A 23837-nucleotide genomic window follows, 5' to 3' on the forward strand; every position below is an offset into this window, starting at 1 on the left:
GTGTTCATGACTCGTAAATTCGTCCCGGCCGCGAAGGCTGATAAATCACCATCTCCGGCGTGACCTGACATCACGTGCTTAGCGTTGGAATCGCATTAATTTAATGAGTTTCACCGAACTGCAACGCACGATCCATCTCCGCCGAGCGCCGGCAAGGAGACGTGGCTAATCTGGGCGGGCGTGCGCCGCCGCCATAAACACGGCCGAGAGCCGGTCGGTCGCCGCGTCGCCGGATTGCCCTGGAGCCGCCGTGGGAAGGTCCCCGGGGGGCGTGGGAATGGCGGGCCGCAGCTGCCAGCTGGGGCGAGGTTACGCGGCAATTTGGGACATCATGGCCGTGTTTTCTGCCCGTGTGGCCGGTGAACAATGGGAAACTCGTGCGTGAGGAATACGCGTTGTTTTTACTGTCTTGGGCGGTGGGTTTGCGGCAAGCTGACGTCGTTGACAAATGGGATAGAACGCATGTTGTTGCTTTTTGTGTGTTGATAAGCAGCGGGCACGTACCCATCTACAATCTGTATTCGGTCGGTACCTGTCGCCGGTCGAATGAACTGCGCGTAAGCTGGCCTCACAGATCATATGATTGGCATTACTAAACGCTTTCGAATGGAATGGGGGACAGCGACTAACGGCTGTGCTCTGCTGTAAGAACGCAGTGAAGGTGGTCAGTCAGTGCTTGGTTGGGTGGACCACTGCGTGGGCCTGCCCCATTGCATCGCGCCCAGAGCAGTGACGCTCAGAGCAAGTGACGTCCAGGGCGGTCGCGCCCAGAGCAATGATGCCCGGAGAAGCGACGCCTAGAGCAGGAATATTTAGGGCAGTGACGCTCAGAGAAGTGACACCAAGAAAAGTGACGTTCAGGGCAGTGATGTCCAGAGCAGTGACGCTCAGAGCAGTGACGTTCAGGGCAGTGATGCCCAGAGCAGTGACGCCCAGAGCAGTGACACTCAGCGCAGTGATGCCCAGAGCAGTGACGCCCAGAGCAGTGACGCTCAGAGCAGTGACGCCCAGCGCAGTGACACTCAGAGCAGTGACGCCCAAAGCAGTGACGCTCTGAATGAGCTAGCAACTTCGATGGCGATTCAGCAGGCCGTCATCGGTGTAGAAGCGCCTGCTCGGCCGCGCCATGCATGTTGTGTACAGCACTCCATATCCTCCCAAGCTACGAGCGAATCAGGCTCGGTGACGTCATGCGACCACATCTCGCTGACCCGCGCCTGCAGTGATCTTAGGGATGTCACTGCACTCCACTGCATTAGCAAGGAAACAGCTGAACTTATTGTCCCTACAAAATAAGCATGTCGAAAAAAATGGTAAAGAGAGCAAATCACTTGACCGGTACCAGCGCACTGAACGATCCTCAGTCGCCGCACGTCTCTTTTGGGTTCTGGCTCCAGTTTCGCGCAACGACAGCACGGAGTCCTGCTCGGTACAGACCGCGCCCGGTGAGCCTGCGGAATGGGGGTGGCTCAACTTTGCCTCAGGCTCCGGTCGATGGCATGCGGGACTCGGCGCTGGAACGGAGTCGGTTGTGGCACGTGCAATCATGCGTCACGGCTTGAAAGCGTGGATATTCGAATTTTGTGTTGGGAAACTGGTCCCCAGGTGGCGCGGATACTGCTACCTATGTTAGAAGTAGTTCAGCACATATTTAGTGAGGTTTCTTGTGGTCAGGCGTCAACAAATTGTCGTGCTCGTAATCCAAGCGAAACGTAAAAAACATTTCACAGAACCGATTTAGGAAGCAAAAAGCTAGGACAAATAGCCACGCCACCCATACACGTCTATGAACGATATCCTAATTGTGATCAGGCTTTCCGACGCACTCCTGTGTTTATTTTAGGGTTTAGACATAGCTTTACAATAAGACAAAACAGAGAGGGAGAGAGAGAGATGCAAGTTATGCAAGAAGTTATCCTATTCAAGGATGCTATCCAATCTGACCAAGATCACGCAGAGATTTTCTGACGAAAGAGGCCCAATCTTCCTTGCCCGTTCACAATCTACGGAACAGAAGAACATGCATGTCTTCTTACCTTTCCTTGTCTTGGAGATGACATCGACTTGACAACACCTCTACGCCCTGCTTCGGTGGCGGGTGTGGTCGCGGTACCGGGCCTCTCCGCTGATATCCTACCCTTCTACCTGCTGATAGATTGCGAAACGCCTTTCGTGGAAATCAAGCTCACGGGGTGTTGGGCCCTGGGCTGGATCCATGACCTCTGTCATTCAAGGGCAGGAAGGGACGGTGACTAAAGAGTGTGTCTAAAGAGCAATCAAAGCTCTTCTGGCATGGGAGACAGGATGCATCGGGGGGGGGGGGGGGGGATACTTTTTCTAACTGTCTTGGCCGAGACTACCCATTCATCAGCTGCGTCTTTACGTGGCTATCATTCCCCGCCCTGAGTACCACACATGCGCTAAGCTATCTGCCCCTCAGAGGCATATTTAGTTCCATCTGTCGCTCGGTATCGAGGTGCCGTGCACTTTCATATTTAACTAGCGAACACACGTCGATACAGTATCTTTAAAGGTAGAAGGCTAGGGTTCGGGCTGGTTTCCAGGACACGTAGTAAGACAATTACCAGGCTTAGATCGAGTTTTATCATATTTAATGTCAGGATTGCGTGTTTAGAAAGCGCGCAGTTCCTGACTGTAAGGATTAGCCGACCTTCTATGTTAGCGAACTGATCATAAAAGTCGAAGGGGACGGCAAGCAACTGACGTGAGCAGGCCAGCACCACAATGGTCTATTGAACGGAACCACTAAAAACGGTTCGTGTCCAGCTCCCTCCGCATGCGCTCATTCCATTGAATAGCTCCCAAAGCCATTATATATGCACCGTGTGCGCAGTCAGGCCGCCATCCATATCATGGCAGTTCAATGGCGAACACCTGACGTCACTGACCTGCCCCTGCCGAGCAGGCATTTACCACCAGATTAGAGGAATTACTTCACCGGTGCGTGCCTCAACAGGAAAAACACGGATAACCGCCGTTGCCGAGCCACGCCAGCCTTCTCCCAGGCTCCCAGGGCCAAGGCGTCCGGTCGCCCCAACGCCCCGGAACAGAGAACATTCCAGCGGGGCTCATCCCCACGCCCGCCTGCGCCGAGCGCGGTAAATAACAACATGGCGACGAGGCGGCCGGGCGAGCCTGACAATGCGGATCTGCGGACAGCGCCCAAGCGATCTGGCCATTCCCGCCCGGCCGACGGCTGGGCGCTTTGTCACGCGGGTGGTCAGCCCCCCCCCCCCCCCCCCCCCCACATACACACCCAGGTCCAACGGCGACCCTTTGCCGGCCGGGCGCAGGCCCGCGCTGTTTGCATAGCTGGCCGGCGGCCAATGGCCACCTGTTTCAGACACCGAGGGTGGCGGGGGAGGCCACCGAGTGATCAGCGGCACTGGTCCAACCCTGAGGTCATCCGGAGACCATCTGGAGCACCCTCAGGCATCGAAAGGCTCCCAGTTTCGTTGCCTATCCGTTCGATTACTAACCAGACGTCACTGAATTCACGAACAGCTCAGGACCTAAACTGCCGTCATGTTTTGCGGCGATTTTGGTGACGTACGACATGTATTTCCATTTCCAAGTGCAACTGCATTTATGGGCCACTTAAAACGGTACGCCACCGCAAACAAAACGGCGCGCTGCCTGAGCCCTCCGCCAAGCCCCTAGATCAAGACTGCGCTGACGTAAATCGTCTCATGCGCTATTAGTCAGTCGCCTATTTCTGACTACTGGCAATATCTTAACGTTGGCAAGTCTGCATAGTTATTTGAAGCTCTCAAGCTACTGGCAATATCTTAACGTTGGCAAGTCTGCATAGTTATCCGAGGCTCTCAGGCTACTGGCAGTATCTTAACGTTGGCAAATCTGCATAGATGCCTGGGGCTCACGTGGTAAGAACATTGTCAAGGAAACAAAAGTACACACGCGGTTTCTCATGGCATGCGACATGCTTCTGCACCAAAAAGTAGTTGCCTAACAGCGTGAATTTTCCATCTTTGAGCGTCCCTTTCGGCACCTTCGACGTCGAGGACTGGCCAGCGGGCTTCCACCAGGCAGAGGGGTCACTTGAATCTGGGCTAGTGGAGAGAACGCGCTGAACGCCAGTCTCGCGCCCACCGTAGCGTCACACCGTCAAGGGCTGGGTACGGCTGGGCTCGTGACAGTGCTGGCGCCCGGGCCGCAGCGGACGCGGCTTGGAGCAGAGGTGACTGCTCACTACATGCCGGTACGTCTGTAGCGGCCGTCGTAAGCCGTTGATCTCACGGCCAACACCGATGCCGTTCACCGGACCCAGGTGCGGAGCGTGGCGCGGCGAGGCCTCTGGCGGCGGACGCCTCACGCCGGCCACACGGCGGCCACTTGGCGGGAGGTCACACGGCACCGGCGCGGCCGGCGGGTCAGGGCGCACCTGACACCGCGCCCTGTGGGAGGCTCCCAGGCGGACGGCGGCCGCCCGGCCGACAGGTGCGCCTCGCCGGCCGGCGCCGCCCTGCGACTTTTCCCACCGGCTCTGGCCCGCTAACGAGCTCAGGTCGGCGGAGCGCTCTCCGGGACGTGGGAAGGGCGGTCGCCCTACCCCAGCCGGCCGCCGACAGTAAAACACGGCGCACGACTGACGGCCGCACGGAGGCCACAGCTGCTGCCAGATGGTGGCCTGGGAACGAGTTCAGCTGCTGGGACGGAGGGCGAAACGGCGGAATTGATCGCAAACTCGAGATTAGCATTCTCTGTATCGGCAGGCCACTGACATCTACTAAAAATGTGATGCCAAGATTTGGTTTGCTGCTATTGTTACCACGCTTTCAGCCAGAGGTGTAGTTGCGCAAAGCGGGTTGGGGGAGGCTGAACCGTTAAAAAGCAAATTTCGCCGACAAATGGGGTTCTCCCGGGCTTGGCTCACTTTTCTCTCAAATCTGGGGGCTGGAGTCCCCACCCAGCGCTCCAGCTGAAAAGGAATTATACCCCTGCTGTCACCCCAAGACTTCAGTGGTGTCGTTTTGTGCTCGTAATGTCGAATGATCTTTTATCTTGCCAATCTAAAGGCCTGATTCCGACATATTCCTAGGGTTCATGGCTTGAAACTCTAAATGGAAATAGTTTAAGAAATCATTCGAAGAAGGCTACAGGTCATTTTAGTTCAGGCATATTCCCGCTGGCGAGTGAAATAGCAGAGGGCCGTAGTTCTCAGGCCACTAGAAAGCACGAGCAGATTGATGCTTTGTGGATAATGGTATTCTTGAAGAAGTCAGATGCTAGGGCATTAACGACGGCACAGTTTATGCCTTTCGCTCGTACAATGCGCTCTGGCATCATATACAAAATCCACTTCACTATGTCATGCGTGGGTTGCAGTAATACTAGTAGGCCGCAAGTACATTACGATTGGTCTCCTCCTATTAGCCATCGAAAAAGGACCTCTTTGCAGTTACAATGAAGTGAAACTCGCGAAGCTCTACCTGTCAATGAGTTTAACGATGTTCAAATGGCCTCTAGTTACCACTTTTTGCGGCCATTTCATGTCGCTGACCTTAGGTCCGGTGGTTTTTAATGGCGGATAACGCAGGTTCAGAGAAAATGACAAGTTATGTGTTTTTGCCATCAGGCAGAAACGCAGCCCTTGGTTACGTGCGCCTCAAACAGCACGCAGGGGCGCTGGTTTGTCTCGAGTATCGGCGGAGGACCTAATGCGAGTGGCGCCAGTCTGCTCCGAGAAAGGGACCATCAAATATTTGATCCGTTCGATAACGACCTGGATCGCCCTGTAGTTGTTTGACTGCGTGCGTCCGATGTTTGCGCGCTGCGCCTTGATTACGGTAAGTGTGTCACGCACGTATCACGGGTTGTGTTACCGAAGTTGACTAGGATCAAACGGACCTCTTCACCAACTGGGTTGGCTGGAGACATAGTTATGCCCCATGCTTTCAGGATTTGAAATTAATTGAGCATGCAGATGGATGAGCAAGACGACTGTTTAAGATGCGTTGTACTGCATTTCCCATCGTGATTTAAACCAGAGAGAGCGGTTGATGGAGTATGTGCATGCATGCACGCGGTGGCTTAAATGGGCTGTGTTCAACTAATGAACCCAATCGAGATTTCCGCTGAATGGGTCAACCCAAGTGAAAGCCACAATTGACCTAACACAGTCACCTCGTAACCTCGCCACCGTCACGTGACGACTCATCCACCTCACGTGCTGACCCACCGTGACCCGCACCGACCTGCCGCCGTGCAGACAGCGCCTGGCCGGAGGCCGTCAGCCGGTCCGGTCCGGCACCTGGCCGGGGACCATCAGCCGGCCCGGTCCGGCACCTGGCCGAGACCATCAGCCGGTCCGGTCCGGCACCTGGCCGGGGACCATCAGCCGGCCCGGTCCGGCACCTGGCCGGAGACCATCAGCCGGTCCGGTCCGGCACCTGGCCGGAGGCCGTCAGCCGGTCCGGTCCGGCACCTGGCCGGGGACCATCAGCCGGCCCGGTCCGGCACCTGGCCGGATACCATCAGCCGGTCCGGTCCGGCACTTGGCCGGAGACCATCAGCCGGTCCGGTCCAGCACTCGGCCGTCAGCCGTCAGCCGGTCCGGTCCGGCACCCCAGGCGGGAGACCACCAGCTGGTCCGGTCCGGCGTCGGCCCGGACCCAGCCGCGGACGCCCGCCCCGCAGCGCGCCGTGTTTGGCGCCGGTCGGGAGCAGCGGCCGTCCCTCCGCTCGGTGTAAACCCACCGGAAGCCGGGTAAACACTCGATGGTGGACCCCACACGCCGCTGCCGGCCGCGCGGCCCCTCTGCCGCCCGCCCGGCGTTGCAGGCGGCCGCCGCGGCGGCGCGTGACCTCTGGCGGTGATCCCGCGCCGGTGTTCTGGCGCCACTCTCTGCCGCGCTGATTGCGGTCAGAGGTCAGTTTTTCATCACGAATTGTTCGGCCGGGACGCATCTCACGTTGTGATGGTGCTTGGCTCGTCTGGCGGGTGCGGTCGGCCGGCGTTTGCTGCTGGACCTGGCAGTGTTTCGATGGGACTGCCGAGCGTTATAGGCAGCCTTCAGGCCGCAGACAGCGCCGACGCTGGAGGGAGAGGGGGATACAGGAAGTTTCCAGGCTACAAACAGCGCCGATGCTGGAGGGAGAGGGGGATACAGGAAGTCTCCAGGCTACAGACAGCGCCGACGCTGGAGGGAGAGGGGTACAGGCAGCCTCCAGGCTACAGACAGCGCCGACGCTGGAGGGAGAGGGGATACAGGCAGCCTCCAGGCTACAGACAGCGCCGACGCTGGAGGGAGAGGGAGATGCAGGAAGCCTCCAGGCTGACAGACAGCGCCGCGCTGGAGGGAGAGGGGGTACAGGCAGCCTCCAGGCTACAGACAGCGCCGACGCTGGAGGGAGAGGAGGGAGAGGATACAGGCTCCAGGCTACAGACAGCGCCGACGCTGGAGGGGAGAGGGGTACAGGCAGCCTCCAGGCTACAGACAGCGCCGCGCTGGAGGGAGAGGGAGATGCAGGAAGCCTCCAGGCTACAGACAGCGCCGACGCTGGAGGGAGAGGGATACAGGCAGCCTCCATGCTACAGACAGCGCCGACGCTGGAGGGAGAGGGGATACAGGCAGCCTCCAGGCTGCAGACAGCGCCGACGCTGGAGGGAGAGGGGATACAGGCAGCCTCCAGGCTACAGACAGCGCCAACGCTGGAGGGAGAGGGAGATACAGGTAGCCTCCAGGCTACAGACAGCGCCGCGCTGGAGGGAGAAGGGATACAGGCAGCCTCCAGGCTACAGACAGCGCCGACGCTGGAGGGAAAGGAGGATCAGGAAGCCTCCAGGCTACAGACAGCGCCGACGCTGGAGGGAGAGGAGGATCAGGAAGCCTCCAGCCTGCAGACAACGCCGACGCTGGGGGGGGGGGGGGGACTCACCTCTCAGACTTGTGTTTAAGTGTTGTATTTATATTAACATGGTTTTGAGATGTTCCACAGTCAGTCCGCCAGCACGTCAGTTAATGAAATGTGCCTCCATCGCCATCCGCTTCGATAGCACTAACATCTGGGGGCTTCCAGCAAAAATTTGGCCAGAAGCCGGCCACAATTTGGAAGGGGGACTGAAGACATCGAGACATTCCCTGCCATGCGGTACCCATGGCACTGCTGCGGGTTATGTCGCATTCTGTCTAGGTGCGGGTTTGTCACTCCCGTTTGGCGAAACCCATGCTTTCGGCATGCATCCTACAAAAGCACAATATTTGCATGACGACTGGCAGGACTCACTGGGATCACAGCAGGGTTGGCGTGTAGCCAAGTCGTGCACAGCCCCATGCATTCTTTCAGTGAGAAGGGTCGTAAAGTACGACATAACGGCATCATTAACTGGTTTGATACGAAGTGGTCCGACACATATTTGGTAATTGCTCATCATGCCATTCGGCCTGCATCGCACACATTCCAAGTCAAATTAAAAATGCCTACCGTTATTGTACGAAGAAAGAACTCAAATGTGGAAAAGAGAACATAACAAGGCACCGGCAGCAATTTTTGCCTGCTCCGGGAATTTTATAACAAATATACTGGTTATTGCACTATATTTTCCAACTTGTCTGTGCGATTTACGAAATCGTTCTCATTTACGAGAGAGACGATAAACTGCATTTTGCAGCCGGTAGCTAGGAGCCAGGCATTGCTCAGGAGCCAGTCATTGCTCAGGAGCCAGTCATTGCTGGCAGCCAGGCATTGCTGGCTAGCCAGGCATTGCTGGTAGCCAGGCATTTGACAAATGGTTGGCGTGACTGAAAGCTCAATCACTAGCAAGCACTACAGGAATGCAGATGCGACAGCGGTCATAGCAGCATTGATGGAAATGAGAACAAGCTTAGCATGTTGTCAATGCAAGTTCATTGTCCCTGCAGCTTTGTCACAGACTTTTCTCTCTCAGCATTTCCGATCTGTGAGTGTGGCAAAACAGTGTTATTATTATTAGGATCGGAGTACAAATGTTACAAAAACCACTGATCTGTGCGACGGTTAGAACAAATGTTTTCTCTCACAGGTACCAAGCCGTCGTCTTCATTTGCTCCCGTTCATCCGTTACGGAAGTAGAGCTGCACTCGTCCCCGCTGAGCAAGGTCACCCTGCACCAACAGCAATGCCAATGCGCCCCTGGGCTGCTAGTGCCAAACATGGCGAAACGGCGGCCGACGACGGCTTTCTCTGCCGGCAACGCCGACCTCCGCGGCCGGCCGCCAGTGGTCGCCTGACGTGGAGATGGGGCCGGCGGCGGCGCGGCGCCGACCGGTCGCGGCCGGTCCGACCTCGGCCTCACACCTGCTGCGGCTCGGGCGCGGTACCGGTCAACCGTGGCACGGACGGGCTCGGCTTCTAATCGGGCGGACGGTGCCGGCGACAGGGGCAGGGCCAGGGCGAGGCGTCGCAGGGGGACGGCTGTGTCGCGGCGCGCACGGCGCCAGGCTGTCCGCCGTCTTCCACCCCGCTCCACCCTCACCACGCACGCCACGCACGCCCAACGGCGCATCGGTTGCACTAGGTCTCTCCGGCGCCAAACTGGCGCTCCTGGCGCTCATGTCGCGCGTGCCAAGCTCGGGGACAGGCTAGCGGGCGAGCGACCGAACAGACGGCTGCCGGCGGACCGACCCGTGCCCGGACGCGGGCGCCTCTCCTCGAGCGCGGCGCGCTCGCGGCCGGGACCCAGTGACAAGCGCGTCGGAGGACCCACGCACGTGACCGGCCCACGCGCAGCGCCGCGCCGCCGGCGTCGCCGTGCACGCAGCCGTGTGGGCCTTGATTTGAATGCCGGCTCGGCGTGGGCGGAGGGGTTAACGGCCGGTGAGCGAGCCGATGCGCGCCGCGCGCACTCGTCCCAATTCATTCCCAAGCCGCCGTTATGAAAGGAAATGTAAAATATTCCAAATATCGGGCCATCAATAATCGGTCCATGATGAAACGTACGATAAGTGAAATTCATGAATAAAGGCCGGTGGTGGATGGTGTGAGTGGGAGGCGGGCGGCCTGGTTTTCGCGTGCCGCACGCGCGCCAGCCTGGCCCTTAACAGGGCGTGGTCGCGGCGCACGACGCCGGCGGCGGCCGGACTGCACGGCGGACGGTCATTTTTGGCACGACGCAGGCGCCGGGTACCCTTTTGAGCAGGACCGGGGCCTCGGCGGTCGGCAAAAGTCGCCGATTCGCCGCAGAAGGCCGGCCGGCGGCCCGCCCGCGCTGCCAAACCGCCATGGAAATGCGGCCGCCGATGCCTCCAAAACGGTCGCGGAGGAGGAATGGGAATGGGCTGGCGTAAAGAGGTGTGAAATCTCAGTGCGGCGCGGCTACCATACGTGGCGGCAGCCGTCGTGTTGTCGGCGGGGGGCGTGGCGATACTCATCAGCAGCGGCCGCCGCCGAGGCCCGGCCCTGGGACGGCGGCGGCGCGGCGCGCGCGGGGCGGCCGGCCGCGTGAGCGGGCGGGAGGACGTGCACTGCTGGGAGGGTGTGCGATACCGCGCAGGAGTCTGCTGCTGCTGCAGGACCTTGGAACGGATGGAAGATCTCCTGGGAGCGATTTGTTTCCTGGAAATGCTCTGCCTGAGCGTGTGGTTTGGAACTGAGACGGCTAGACGTGGGACCGGATTGGCCGACGAGAATCTTATGTCGCACCGTGTCTGGAAGCTTTCTATTGGCGAAAGTTGAAATGATACCACGCGGTCTAGGGCTAGTGCGTTTTCTTGTCAAACGTTGGGATTAGCCTTCTGCAAAAATGCTGAACGAACAGGTCACGTCACGTCACGTTACGTGGCGGGACAAAAGTCTAACGAGCTCCGAAGGCTTCGCAGTTATCGACGCCATCCAAACCACAATTTCATGAAGTTAACGATGGAGTGCTGCAGCCTCGGCTTGCCAAACATGAAAGCAGGCGAGGATTGACATACCGATAGCATAATAATATGAGCGGAGGTGACAAACAAATGCTGCCAGGCGCTAAATATGGTAGCAGAGGCGCCACCTGCCGCCTCCACGCTGGTAACACCTGACAGCTGCAGGACTTGAATACTCTTATATTTTCAACCAGTGAATTGGATGACAACTGCTTTTGGCTGTCGCTTCAAACGCGCGGGAATATCTCACTCAGTGAGGATCAGAGATGAATGTCGTGCTCGTGAAGTCATCCGTCCTCCCGCGAGGCCCGCCCGTCCGTCCTCCCGTGAGGCCCGTCCGTCCGTCCTCCCGTGAGGCCCGCCCGTCCGTCCGCCCGTGAGGCCCCTCCTCCCGCCCGCCCATGAGGCCCGTCCGTCCGTGGGGCCCGCCCGCTGGTGAGGCCCGTTCGTCCGCCCGCCCGGGAGGCCCGTCCACTCCTCAGCCAGTGGGTCCACTCCCCTCGGTTTTTAGTTGAGCCCAGATTGAATGGAACGCAAATGCGTTCACATACATGCGCCGAATGGAGTTGGGTCAACTGCGCTGAGCGAAAAGGGCCGATGATCTATCTAGATGGGAAACATTGTTCTGCATTCAAGATAGTCGTAGTGGAAATAGTTGTAGTTTCGTCGGAGGATTATTATAATACGTGCACATGCGCAGCATGATACTCTCTTTTTTGGAAGAATTGGCCGATTTTCACGGTCATAATGGTGTCCCTGTGCTACCGGAATGCTAATCTGTCCAGGATAACGGAGTGTGGGCCGGCAGGGGCGACACGTAAGCTCAGCACGGAGCGGGTAAACAGGAAATGAACCAGGTCAGCCGGTTTCTAGACGCACCACAACGGTAGGCGCTGGAAATCGGGGTTTTGCGATCCGTAGCGCTGATCCAACGGACACATCGTTAGATCCTTAGAATCCTCTTATCTCTATACCCATCACTTTCCGCGAGTGATCAGCTTTCGTTGAGGCCACTGGTGGTTGGTGTGATAAATTTGGCGGCGGCCACACCAACTTTTATTGAAATGTTCATGACTGCCAGTTTTCCATGCAAAGATCCTGTTTTGGGTGTTTGTCGTGCTGCCTATTCTTGGCACCTCTTTCCAGGTCAAGCTCCTGCTGGGCCGTTGCTCTCGCCGGGCGCAGGCGGATGACGTAATCGCCAAACGAACGTCCGTGTGCTTTGATGGGCGGGGTCGTGGCTTCGCGACACCATTTGAGGCCCAGCACGTGATTGATCTACTCGGAGCGCCACCAAGAGTTATTTGTTCTTCTGACATAGGGCACTCTTTCCTTTATCGGTTTGAGAATACAACATTATTACTTCAAGCTGCTTCTTTCACAGCTGTGCTTACTGTTTCCCTCATATCATAGCAATCTTCATCTTCATAATATGCTTCCATGACATCCCATTCTTTTCATTTTTTCCATTAGCATGGTGCCTAAAATCTGGAGACTTTGCCATGTCTGGGAGGTGGAATTCTTCAAGCTGAGGGGCCGGAGCCCCTCCCCTCCCCTTCCTCCAACACAATAGGTACCATCCCACGCCCCCATTGCCGAGGTGATGCGATGATACAAACCGGCCACAGTTGTGCCACACAGCATGTCCACTTGAGCGCAACGCTCAACTCTTGCCCGCCCCCCCCCCCCCCCCCCACCCCACCCAAACTGCATGGCCACGATCGATCGACCCGGCAGACCACACCTCACATCCCTCGTACCGTTTCCTCCCGTTCCCCTACCCCGTCCAGCGGCTTGCCCCGCGCCGCGGCGGCGCCCGCGCCCCAGCAGGGCGTTGGCCCGCGGGGCCGCCCTCGGCCATCAGAGCCGGACGCGGCGCGGTCCGTCGCGCCGGCAGGAAGGAAGGGTGGCGCGCCGGCGGCCCGCCGAAAATGGCCCGATTCGGCGCGCCCCACCTGAGAACGGGCGGCGGCGGGCGGTGGCGACGCGTGCGACCCGGCCGGCCATGTGGGCGTGTTTTCATTGGCGCTAATCACAGCGTGCGTCAGATGCGTGGGTCGCGTGGGTGGGGCCGATTGTCGGGCGGACGATGCCCGCCGGTGCCCCACCTACCCTCAGGTCAGCGGCGGCGGCGGCGGGACACGCGCCGAGGACCATGTCACCACAGTGGGCAGGTGGGGAGGTGACTCAGAGGCTGGGCTTTGTGTAGATTGAGAAATGCTCCTTGTGCAGACGGGGCTCCGGGCCATCCTCGAGGTGTAAGCTGGCTTCGGAAGCAATCGCTGGGGGAGTACCCCATCGAATGTAAAGAGGTGTCAGCCGGCACCTGGCCGCAAAAATGCAGCTGAAGGTGTAAGCTGGCTACGGAAGCAAGCGTCGAGAGAGTAACGCGGCGCATGTAAGCGCGCTGGAAAAGTAAGAGGGGGATCGTCATCCTGCTGCTTGCCAGTTGAGAGACACGAGAGCTGCTGGCGACGCCTGCTGGCTGCGGAGGCAGGGATGCGGAAGGGTGGCTGCCGGGCATGTGCCGCGTCCCGCTCGAGTGACGTCTGCCGACGATGGATGGCCCCAGCAGCCGCTGAGTGGATGGGAGGCAGCCCAGGAATCCGTCAGCGGCAGCGACGCCACAGAAAATAAACTGCGAATTCCGCGCTTTGCCGCACATCTGGGAATTTCGAACGCTAGCGAAATGCGGACAGCGACCGCACAACCGTGGCTTGCAGGCCATTAGCGCCGTGAAGCATGGTTACATGCAGCTTTAATGACCTGGCATTTGGAAATCGTGGAATGGAGAATAAAATGCAAGCTTCTTTGCAATTATCAATCTAACTACACCAAACGTTCCACGCCAACATCGTTTTCGTTAACGATCACTTGCGTTCTCTTGAACGGATTGGCCCACTTTGATGTTGGCTTTTGAGCTAAGATGGCCAGATTGCCGAATGCAAAGAGATGATTAAATCTAAAGATGACGAAGGTTCAGATGTAGCGAAGATATAAACAGACAAGGCTTTTAGAGCTTAAGAAAAGGCTTGATGGGCATTGGCATGACAGAACGTGATCACAGAGGCAAGACGCAGTTGCCCAGAAACGGCACCACCAACGCGTCTCAGGAAAAATGTTAATCTCTGCATCAAGATTCAGTTACTGCGACACCTGCAGCTCTCTTCGTTGCTAAGTACCAACAATTACAGGTGACACCGAGACGCCGCGGCCAGATACGTGCACCACCCGATTTATTGCGAATAAATCAAATGGATCTCTGTGGAAAAGACAGGCGTCTCCAATTGCCCTTCACTTTTCTCAGATTCAAAGCCACAAGCCACAGGCAATGTCAACCGAACAGAGCGCAGTCGAAGTACACCATGTCCTCGAATTTTAAATTCTCCTACGGTTTCCCCAGCTTTGATCTCCCAGTGTGCCTGACGTCCCGGACACCACAGGGTGTGACCGCCTGTGCGTGCAGAGCCGCGCGCGGCCAAATGGGCCTGCTCCGTGGCCGGTTTACAATCCGGGGAGAGGTGTCGCCCTGCCGGCTGTGTCGCAGCTGCGTCGGCAGCGGTGCTGTGCGTGGGGCGCAGCTGGGTTCAGGGAAGGGCCAGGGAGGGGTATGCCACCTGGACCGGGCGCTCTCCCCGGACATTGGCTGCTGCGCTGGTTTGGTCACATCCGGGGCACCCAGCGCGACGCGGGCTCTGTCGCATGTGCGGGAAGCGCTAACACTGGAGCTCCGGCGGGTGTCCTGCAGATGTGTGCTAGCACACGCGGACGGCGGATTTCGAGGGGCGGCTGACCTGATGTGGTGCCGGGCAAACGTCGAGGACGAGCAGGAACTTGCACGATCGTCGGAGATCGGGGCTTTTGGCGAGGACATTATTAAAGTGCCTCCAACCAGAGGCATGAATCGGTTTGCGCGAGTGAAAACCATTCAATACCATTTTTAGCAAGAGCTTAGTGCCTTGCTTTTGCTGTTTCATTCTGAATGAAATAAAAAAGAGAATGCACTGGTATGTGAATAAACATGGTTGAAACGCAAGGACAGTAGTTGTTTCATGGCGTCATTTAGCCAGCACCTCCTTGCATATTGAAGGTCGGTGATTGCCAGGAAAGAACAGGATGTTTGTGGTCTGCACAGCGGGCGGCAAAGGCCTGCAACTGAGAAGCGTATAAGTTGAAGTTTGAATCAGTGGGCCGCTATGGACCATGTTATTCTTCCATTTCCATAGCCAAAGTGCGTCTCGAAAAGAACCACTGTAGTAAACGCCATAGGACAGAAATCAAAGCAAGATAATTTGAATTCGAATTTAACGTTTCGTTGAATTCGCGGAATAATAGCGTAATGTTTGCACATTTTGTTTTCTAATCAGTTTTTCAAGCTTTCCTAGCATTTAGTACGTAAACATTTTGACAAATTAGTGCGTTACAAACATAGCAGAGCACACCCGTGGGGAAAGAACGCAAATGAAATATTCTAGTCTCATAGTGATGAGCAGGTAGTCCAACCGGATTTCTTCCGCAAGCGGCTATTTCGAATCGAAATTCTGAGCGATTCAGAACGATTTCAAGAAAGTTGGTCTTACCGATAGAATCGGACTCGTCTGATCCAATAATAAGAGAAGAGTACAACAAAGTGCAGCAATAACGGCCATACTCTCTTAAATAACTTCCCAACTTAAGTTGTTCGGTGCATCCGCGGGAAACGCTATGTATATAGATAAAATAGTAGAGGTAGCCATATTACTCGAAGAAAAACCAGGAGAATGATGAAATCGGAACTAAAGAGATACATGCGTTAACAGCGAGCCGTAGTTTTTACCGGTCACCAACATTTAGGGGATTGAACAAGAGGCCAATGGCAGCCATTTCTACGATGCAGTGCACATCTAAGAAAGTTTCACGCATCACGCTTCATTCAAACCTGCAGGCGATTTCAAGCAAACACGCATCACCCATCAGTTATGCATGCAAACGATCTCCATTAAACGGGCAGCGCGAATCACGAGTCAGGAATCACCCATACATGTAAATGATTTTAAGCTTGGAAGATCGACGATGAGCTAAAAAGGCCTTCGATGAAATTTGCTTTCCCGAAGTCTAACCGCCCAATGGGCAAAAGAGTCATTTGTGCAAATCTGGGCTTCTAGGCCCGTCGCGGCCCGTCAGGACGCGCGCATTCCACGTGCATGCCGGCACAGCCGGATCACCTGACTTCGGAACTGGCATTACGGAATAACGGAGTTGTAGCGGGTCTACGGTCCAAACACTGAAAACAGACGGTTTGGATGTGTGTGCAAACTAATGTAAATGTGACATGCTATGGCTCCCGTAATAGGCCTTAGGCCTGTATCCAATAGGCCTTTCAATGTTAGATTTTGAGCTCGTCTTGTTGAGGAGGTCAGTATTCACTTTTACATTAGATACACACAAATCCAAACCGTCTGTTTTCAGCGCTTGGACGGTGGAGCCACTACAACCCCGTTATTCCGTAATGTCGCGCGATAACCGAGTCGCAAATATCGACATGAATATGAATTTGAAAATGTTGGCGCCTGACGAACGTGTCTTGGTCGCCCGAAAACCTGGAGAGTGGCCCCAACGACATGTACCCCCTGGGGTACCGCTAATGGGGCGCATTAAGTGCAATTTTCCCTCGAGCCGTGCGTTGCCGCACCTCTCCCATGGTGCTAGTTACGACCCTTTTTGTAATTGTTAAATTTCCTAAGACAGTGGTATCGCTGTACTTCCCGTCCTCTGAGCATTTGTCAGACCTCCGTGCCGTGAGGTTCAGGGTAACGTCCCTGTGCGTAGCCGGGGGCACGGCGGCCAGGCCCCGGCAGCGCGTGGGCACGTGTCTACAGCGGTCGGCTCTCAAGAGCTGCCGCCGCACGCCGACGCCAGGCATGACAGACAATTCAGCGTCGTTCGTATGCGGAGCGCGCTGGGGCTGCGCGGGCGGAGCAGCCAAGCACGGCAGTGTGCCCACATGTGATGGGAGGTTCGCCGCTGGGTAACAAGGCCAGGCACAGCAGTGTGCCCACAGGTGATGAGAGGTTCGCCGCTGGGTAACACAGCCAGGCACAGCAGTGTGCCCACAGGTGATGAGGGGCTCGCCGCTGGGTAACAAGGCCAGGCACAGCACTGTGCCCACAGGTGATGAGTGGCTCGACGCTGGATAACACAGCCAGGCACAGCAGTGTGCCCACAGGTGATGAGAGGCAGGGGCGGATCCAGGATTTCGTCGAGCGGGGGGGGGGGGAGGGAGCAGGCAACATGTAGGGCCCCCATCGAGTTAGGACCCCTTCCCCCCAAACAAATCTCGAAGTCCGGCCATTAAACTTAAATATTCTTAGTGTGCTATTATTAGCACGCTTAGCCACGATGGGTGTGAAGGGTCCACCGGAAACGAAATTTAAGGGGAAGAGCCCTAAGTCAATGCGGGGGCCCCGGAGCATCGAGTGGCCCAGTATCTTACCTTTTGTTGGAGCCAGCAACAGCGCAAGGCCCCCGAGCAAGTGGAAAGAACTCGAGACCAAATGGAAGCGCCCCTGAATAACCGAGTGTACCCCGGCATATGAGGCCTCAACAAAGGCGCATGGAGTCTTTCGGGCAAATGGGAAGAATACGTGGAGGGCCGCTGATTGATCAAGAGCGCCTGGGCATTTTAGCAGAGAGTGCCCCAACAGCAGCGTAGGACCCTACGAGAGAATGCAAAGAGATCAAGGGCAACGTGAAGGGCTCCTTAGCGATCGGATTGACCCGACAAGCAGAGGTATGGGTTGCCGGCGACAGCGTAGCGCATCTGGATAGTGTAATGAGTTTGTCCGCTCACGGGCTTCATCTTCGCCTGTGACTGTTGTTGGTCGTCCTGGAGGCCCAAAGACGTCCAAATTTGCCGTGTTTTGTGTTTAAAAACTGTGCCTGTTCGCCTGATCATGGGCCCCTTCAGAATCTTTGGTACCCTCGGGGCGCAAGGGGGAGCACGGTTCCGAGAACCCTCACCTGGATCCGCCATTGGCCCGAACAGTTTGATAGGTGAGACCGAACATGGGGCCCTCCATTCAAATAGGAAGTACCCAAGACACAATGTGGAGGGCCCCCAAACAATCGAGTGTGCCCAAAAAGGGTAACAAATGGGGTCCCGACAAGAGCATAGAATCCTCCATTCAAATAAGAAATACCCACGACACAATGAAGAGGGAACGATGGAGTGGTTCGTAGCAGATTAACAGACAGGACCTCGGGCAAGGGCGTAGGGCACTCCATTCAAATAGGAAGCACCCGAGACCCAATGAAGGGGGCCGCTGAATGATCGAGTGTGCCCGGCAGGTTATCAGATGGGGCCCCAACACGAGTGTAGGGCCCTGCATTCAAGTACCAAAGCCCAATGTGCAGGGTCCCCATGATAATCCAGTGGAGCTAAGCAGGTTAGTAAGTACGGCCCCGAAAAGTGTGCAGGGCCCTCCATTCAAATAGAAAGTACCCAAGACTCAATCTGCAGGGGCCCGAACGACCCAATATGCCCAAGCAGGTTAATAGATGGGCCCCATAATAGGAGCATAGGGCTCGAAGCACGCAACAGGAGAATTGGACTGGCCCTAGATCGATGTAGAGGGCTAAAGAACATACCGCGAGTGTGTTGGTAGATTAGCCGAGAACAACGTAAAGGGCCCCTGAGCAACCGAGAATGCCTCGGCATGTCAACATATGTGGCCCCGGCCCTAGCGTATACAGCGTTCCCGGCGAATGGAAAGAATCCGTGAAAGCTTCCTGATTGACAGAGAGTGTCCCGGCACGCTAGCAGAAAGGACCCAGCAACAGTGCAGAGCGCTCCGAACAGAGGCAAAGCAATCAGGGGTAGCATGGAATGTTCATTAGCGATCAGGTTGACCACGCAGGTGAACATACAGGGCCTTCGGAAACAGCGGAGGGGCTCTGGACAGCGTAAGCAATATTAAGACTATCCCAACTACCACTCTCAATCAGTGAAGAATAATTTTTGTCTACTCGTGTGCCCTTGACTTTCGCTTGCGACTGATATTGGTCGCCTGAGAGTCCAAAGGTGTCCAATTTTGTTGTGTTCTGCGTAAGAAAAAACTGCATCTGGTCGGGTATGGATTCTCTTAGAGCCCATGCACCCCTTTGGGCCCAAGCGGAAGTCATGACCCCGTCGCCCTGGATCTGTCCCTAATGAGAGGCTCGCCGCTGGATAACACAGCCAGGCACAGCACTGTGCCCACAGGTGATGAGGGGCTCGCCGCTGGGTAACACAGCCAGGCACAGCACTGTGCCCACAGGTGATGAGGGGCTCACCGCTGGGTAACACAGCCAGGCACAGCACTGTGCCCACAGGTGATGAGGGGCTCACCGCTGGGTAACACAGCCAGGCACAGCACTGTGCCCACAGGTGATGAGGAGCTCGCCGCTGGCTGCACAGATTGTGACGACATTTCCTGCTCGCTTCAAGTACATGTCCGGCAACAAATCGGTGAACTGTCAACGGAATAAGTGTAAACAGATGGCTCATTTCAGAGGGCTATGCCGGGTGTAGGCGTGCATGTTTAGCAGCACTTATGTGACCAAGAGTCCCATTCATGGCTAAAGTCGAACTGTGATGACCCAGAGGAGGTCCCAGCAATCGGGGGATCGGTTATAGTTGGAAGTAAAGGCGCTGCACGAGGCCATGTCCTCATGGAGAGAAGGCTTCAATAATGTGGAGATTTTAAGTGTTTGAGAGCCAAGATACGGAAGGGGCACCCTGGCATGACCGAGAAAAATGTCCCAGGTCAGCCCAGCAGACGGTTTAGTCATGTAGGTACTATGGATGAGTTCAATCCGCTGCATAACCGGGGATTTCTTTACCTGTCTCATTGAATTTCGGGGAAGGCCCTGTCATGAAGGGGAAAAGGCTCTAGTAACACGTGAACCTTGTATGATAGAGAGCCGAGAAAAGGCTGAAGGCTCTAAACATGATGGAGAGGATCCCTGCTCTGCACTGCAAGCATCTCACATGGTTGAGGTCAGTGCTGTGGTGGGCGGCTCTCGCCATGAGTGTGCTTATGGTGGGACAAGGCAGGTGACGCGTTACGTGCTTAGAGAATGTTCTATTTGTGATTGGGAGAGGGCCACTGAGAGTATGCGTTTGTGGTCGGGAGGAGGCCACGGTGATGCATGATCAGTAGTGCAGACGTCCCTTAGGCTTTGTGGACACGTGCTGAGGATGGTAGTGTAATTACATCCTAGTTTCTGATGTGTGGACGCGGTTGTCGAAAAGCCCGCGGGATGTCAGAAAACGACGACCTTGTGAATCTCCTGGTTTGATGACCCCCGTACCGTATAGAAGAGATGACTGAAAAGAGTCTGGGCTCTGCACGCAGACGTATCGGCCATGTATCCTCCTCGCTCCTTCCCCCGGGGACTGCAGTCTGTCCTGCCGGAGCAGCGTCAAGCGAGGTCCACGGCCAAAGCGTCCGTGAAAAGCATTCGAGCTTATCTCAGAGTCACCTCGACGACACGACAGACAGGCTATCAAACCAGAATGGATGACAGGTGCTCATGATGTCCCACATGCACTTCCAAAAGAAGGAGCCTTGCAACATCTATGACTTTGTACCTAAGGTGATACATCTTGTATATTAAAATAGCATACACGGACCACGGTAAATTTAGATTCATACTAAATTCACTATCGTGCGTGTTCCTTTTAAATCCACGCATGCCTAACAGTTAAGTTTGTTTTACAATTCAATGCCCAATCAAGACATTTATCCACTCCAAAGCCGCGTTACGGTGGAGCCACACCATGAACACTGGCATGTCCACGCAGCAGAGTTCGTGGCTTCGTCCCTGAACGTGGCACGTGTCATCGTGCATCATTTTGTGGAGCGCCAGCGACTACAGCTGCCCACCATCCACGGCACATGATGTCACGCCCTGCTGAAGCCCAAAACAAAGAGTCACTTAGTCAACGTGAGCGATGTTCAACGATTCTGGGTCCCGGTCTGGCAGGATGATAATAGCGTTCAGAATCGGGTGCCTCCTCACGTGCCCTGATCTGAGAACTTTGATTTATTGGCAGGCAAGCGATTCATCCCCCTTAATCCGATCACCAGCGGGAGCAACGGGCTCGAGTCCTCTCCAAGCCTGCACCATACGTAGGAGGTCCACTTTGTCACCGCCAACGTCCGTATCCTATCCGATCTAGACCGTGGCCGCTTCGGGAAATGCAAGTCATAACTGGCTCTTGTGATTCAAATATCTACGGACGTTCTATGTTGTGCAGCCGTCGCCCGCGACCGCCCGCGCGTTTGCTCGCGGGCACTTTCGAGTGTTGTGGCCTCTCCCTGTGCGGTCAGGTGGTGACCCAACAGCTGATGCTGCCATGTTGCGACCCGACCGCTCGCTATCAGATCTCGTCGCTCAAACGAATGTGGCGCGGTCAGCTGGTGTGCCGGTATTTGCGACCTCTGCCGCCAGGTGGGCGGAACACCCTTTCGCTGACCGCCGCCCGGGCGACCTGCAGCACACGGCGGAGCCGGAGTGGAGAAGCTGTGCTGCACCCTGAGCTAAGCACCCGTGTCAGAGGAGCGAACCCGTGCTGTTTATGAAGTTGACAGTGAGACAGGCCTGCGGTATATGTCAGCGCCAGATGGGCACCGGGCAGGCCTTTTTTGTACCGTGTTATACGTTGCCGGCAGGGCAGATGAGCCTGCTCAGCGGCTGAATGAGACTCATACGGCAGTGGCCGCTTGTCAAATCCGCGATTTTCATCGTCCAGCCGAACCTGCACCGGCCGTGCCGTCAACAACCCAGGCGGGGAAAGCTGAGGTCACGTGACAGTCGTGAGCGCCGTTGTATCAGCAGCCTAGCGCCACCGTTCTCCTCGGCACCTGGCAGGCTAGGCTGCCTGGCCCCGGTCGGATGGTTTCATTCCGTTTGCATCAGGGAACCCCTGCTGCTCGCGGACAGCCCTGCAGGACCGTGCCAGGCCGGGCTCTGTCTCGCGCTCCAGGACGCCATAAACTGTTACTCTGCCGGGCGCAGCGTGAGATGGCAGCGAAAGAAGCGAGCCTTTTTATGTGCGATCACGAGTCGTCGCCAAGGCTATCGATTGATGCCTCCTCGCGTACACGACCAGGAAGCTGTCAGCTGTGTCTGCTTTGTGTTACGCGTTTTTTAATGTTTGGTCGCCTTGCCGCGTCGTGTGGTACACCTTCCCAGAGACGAGCGCGCAAGGCAGAGTTGCTCTCAGACGGTCCGGACGGCTGGGCAGCCAGGCAACAGGACACTCACTGCATACGTCACAATACCAGACGGCTGGGCCACAAACTCAACACTCACCGCATACGCCAAAACACTCAAAACTCATCACTCACCGCGGACGTCGCAACACAAAACTCGACACTCACCGCAGACGTCACAATGCCAGGTGGCTGGACAACAAACTCAACACTCACCGCATACGTCATAGCACACACAACTCAACACTCACCGCATACGTCACAGCACACACAATGCGTCAACCAAGCACATAATTTAGCCTTGCCCTGGTACCCGCGCTTATCGTCCTGCCGTGTCCTCGGGCCGTGACCAGTGCAAGGCAGGGGGACCACCACGCTTACAAGGAGTGTTCCCCATTTGTATGAGGTTTTGAGCTGACATAGCTCTCTTGAAGACAGTTCGGTGCAGTTCACAGCACTACTCTTCTTAAGACTTACACCCCTCCGGTTTGTGAACTACATGCCCACGAATATTTGTGACTATCTAAAGGTCACCCAAGTATCCATGTTCTATAGATCTTGCCATTTTATTGGCCATGCGGCGATCAAGGTAAAAAATAGAGTTGTTGAGTCGTTCATATCTGCATTTGTGAAGACGATTTACAGATAAAACGGCCGTCGATTAGTTCTCAATCAATGATGTGCTAGGCACGATAACACAATCAATTAAGTATTGAGGAGCATATTTACTCAACAACGAAACTATGCTGTCTAGAGCGGTCTTTTTCACTTAAAAGTATACCAATAGTTAGGATTGAGCTTATTTCATCATATACGATGCTTTCGTCAATATCTTCAAAAGTAGAGCATTCCCTTTAACAGACGGTAATGGCGAAAACAAAAGTTTTTGGTGGAGTACTTTGCGCATCCTTCGTGAATACTGTCACACTGTTCTTCATCGACTTCTGCTCAAGTGTCGAGTAGCACGGAACAAATGTTTGCGGGCTTGCCTTGCTAAGCGACGGAGCTTCTATGGACGATTTGTACTTGCAATATTTTGGGAAGCATTCAACACTATTCATGGGATTCCTTGGCCAGCGGCGAATCCAGAGGGCGGGGACGTGGGAGCACCCACCCCTTGGGCCGAGGGGGCACCAAAATGTTGTGAAGGGCACGAAAATCCTCATTTTGGGCTCATATGACCATTTTTAAGACCACCAGAGTTCAGGTGCACCACAAGCGGCCCAAACCTTCAAATTTAACATAAAAATTGAAAGAAATTGACCTCTAGGACTAGCGTGAACTAAATTTGGCAGACCACTTCGGCGGTAGATATTTAATCGATGAAAAAATAAGAGCCTGACATTACAGCGGTCGAAATCCGGGGACTTCTTTCGGACGCGGGGGGGGGGGGGGCACCAGGTTCCAGGGGCACCAGAATGAAGTGTGGCCCTTCCCTTGACAAAATCCTGGATCCGCCCATGTCCCTGGCCGGCCCGACCTCTGGCTGCCAGGATTCTTGACGGAAACAGGGTGTGATGTACTGATTACCAGGGATGTAGGTGAGTCATGTCAACTTTATCAGTAAGCGAGAATTTCGTGCAGCGTCATGGGTTTCATTGCTTGCAACTTTGGCGGAAATTGGTGGGTGACAGCCCATTCCTCCCACGTGTACGCGTGCTAGAAGGAGGCTGTTCCAAATGCCTGAAGAATCCTATCTTATCTCATTCAAGAAGCAATC

At 55.7% G+C, this 23837-nt stretch overlaps 1 pseudogene; it reads right to left on the reverse strand.

Moving 5' to 3' along the window:
• Positions 1-4138: 4138 nt before the first annotated feature.
• Positions 4139-23837, reverse strand: part of LOC119105581 (transmembrane 9 superfamily member 2-like) — a 38255-nt pseudogene continuing 18556 nt past the window's right edge.

Source organism: Pollicipes pollicipes, unplaced genomic scaffold (genome assembly GCF_011947565.3).
Source record: "Pollicipes pollicipes isolate AB1234 unplaced genomic scaffold, Ppol_2.1 Scaffold_6138;HRSCAF=7277_pilon_pilon_pilon, whole genome shotgun sequence".
Lineage (NCBI taxonomy): Eukaryota > Metazoa > Arthropoda > Thecostraca > Pollicipedomorpha > Pollicipedidae > Pollicipes > Pollicipes pollicipes.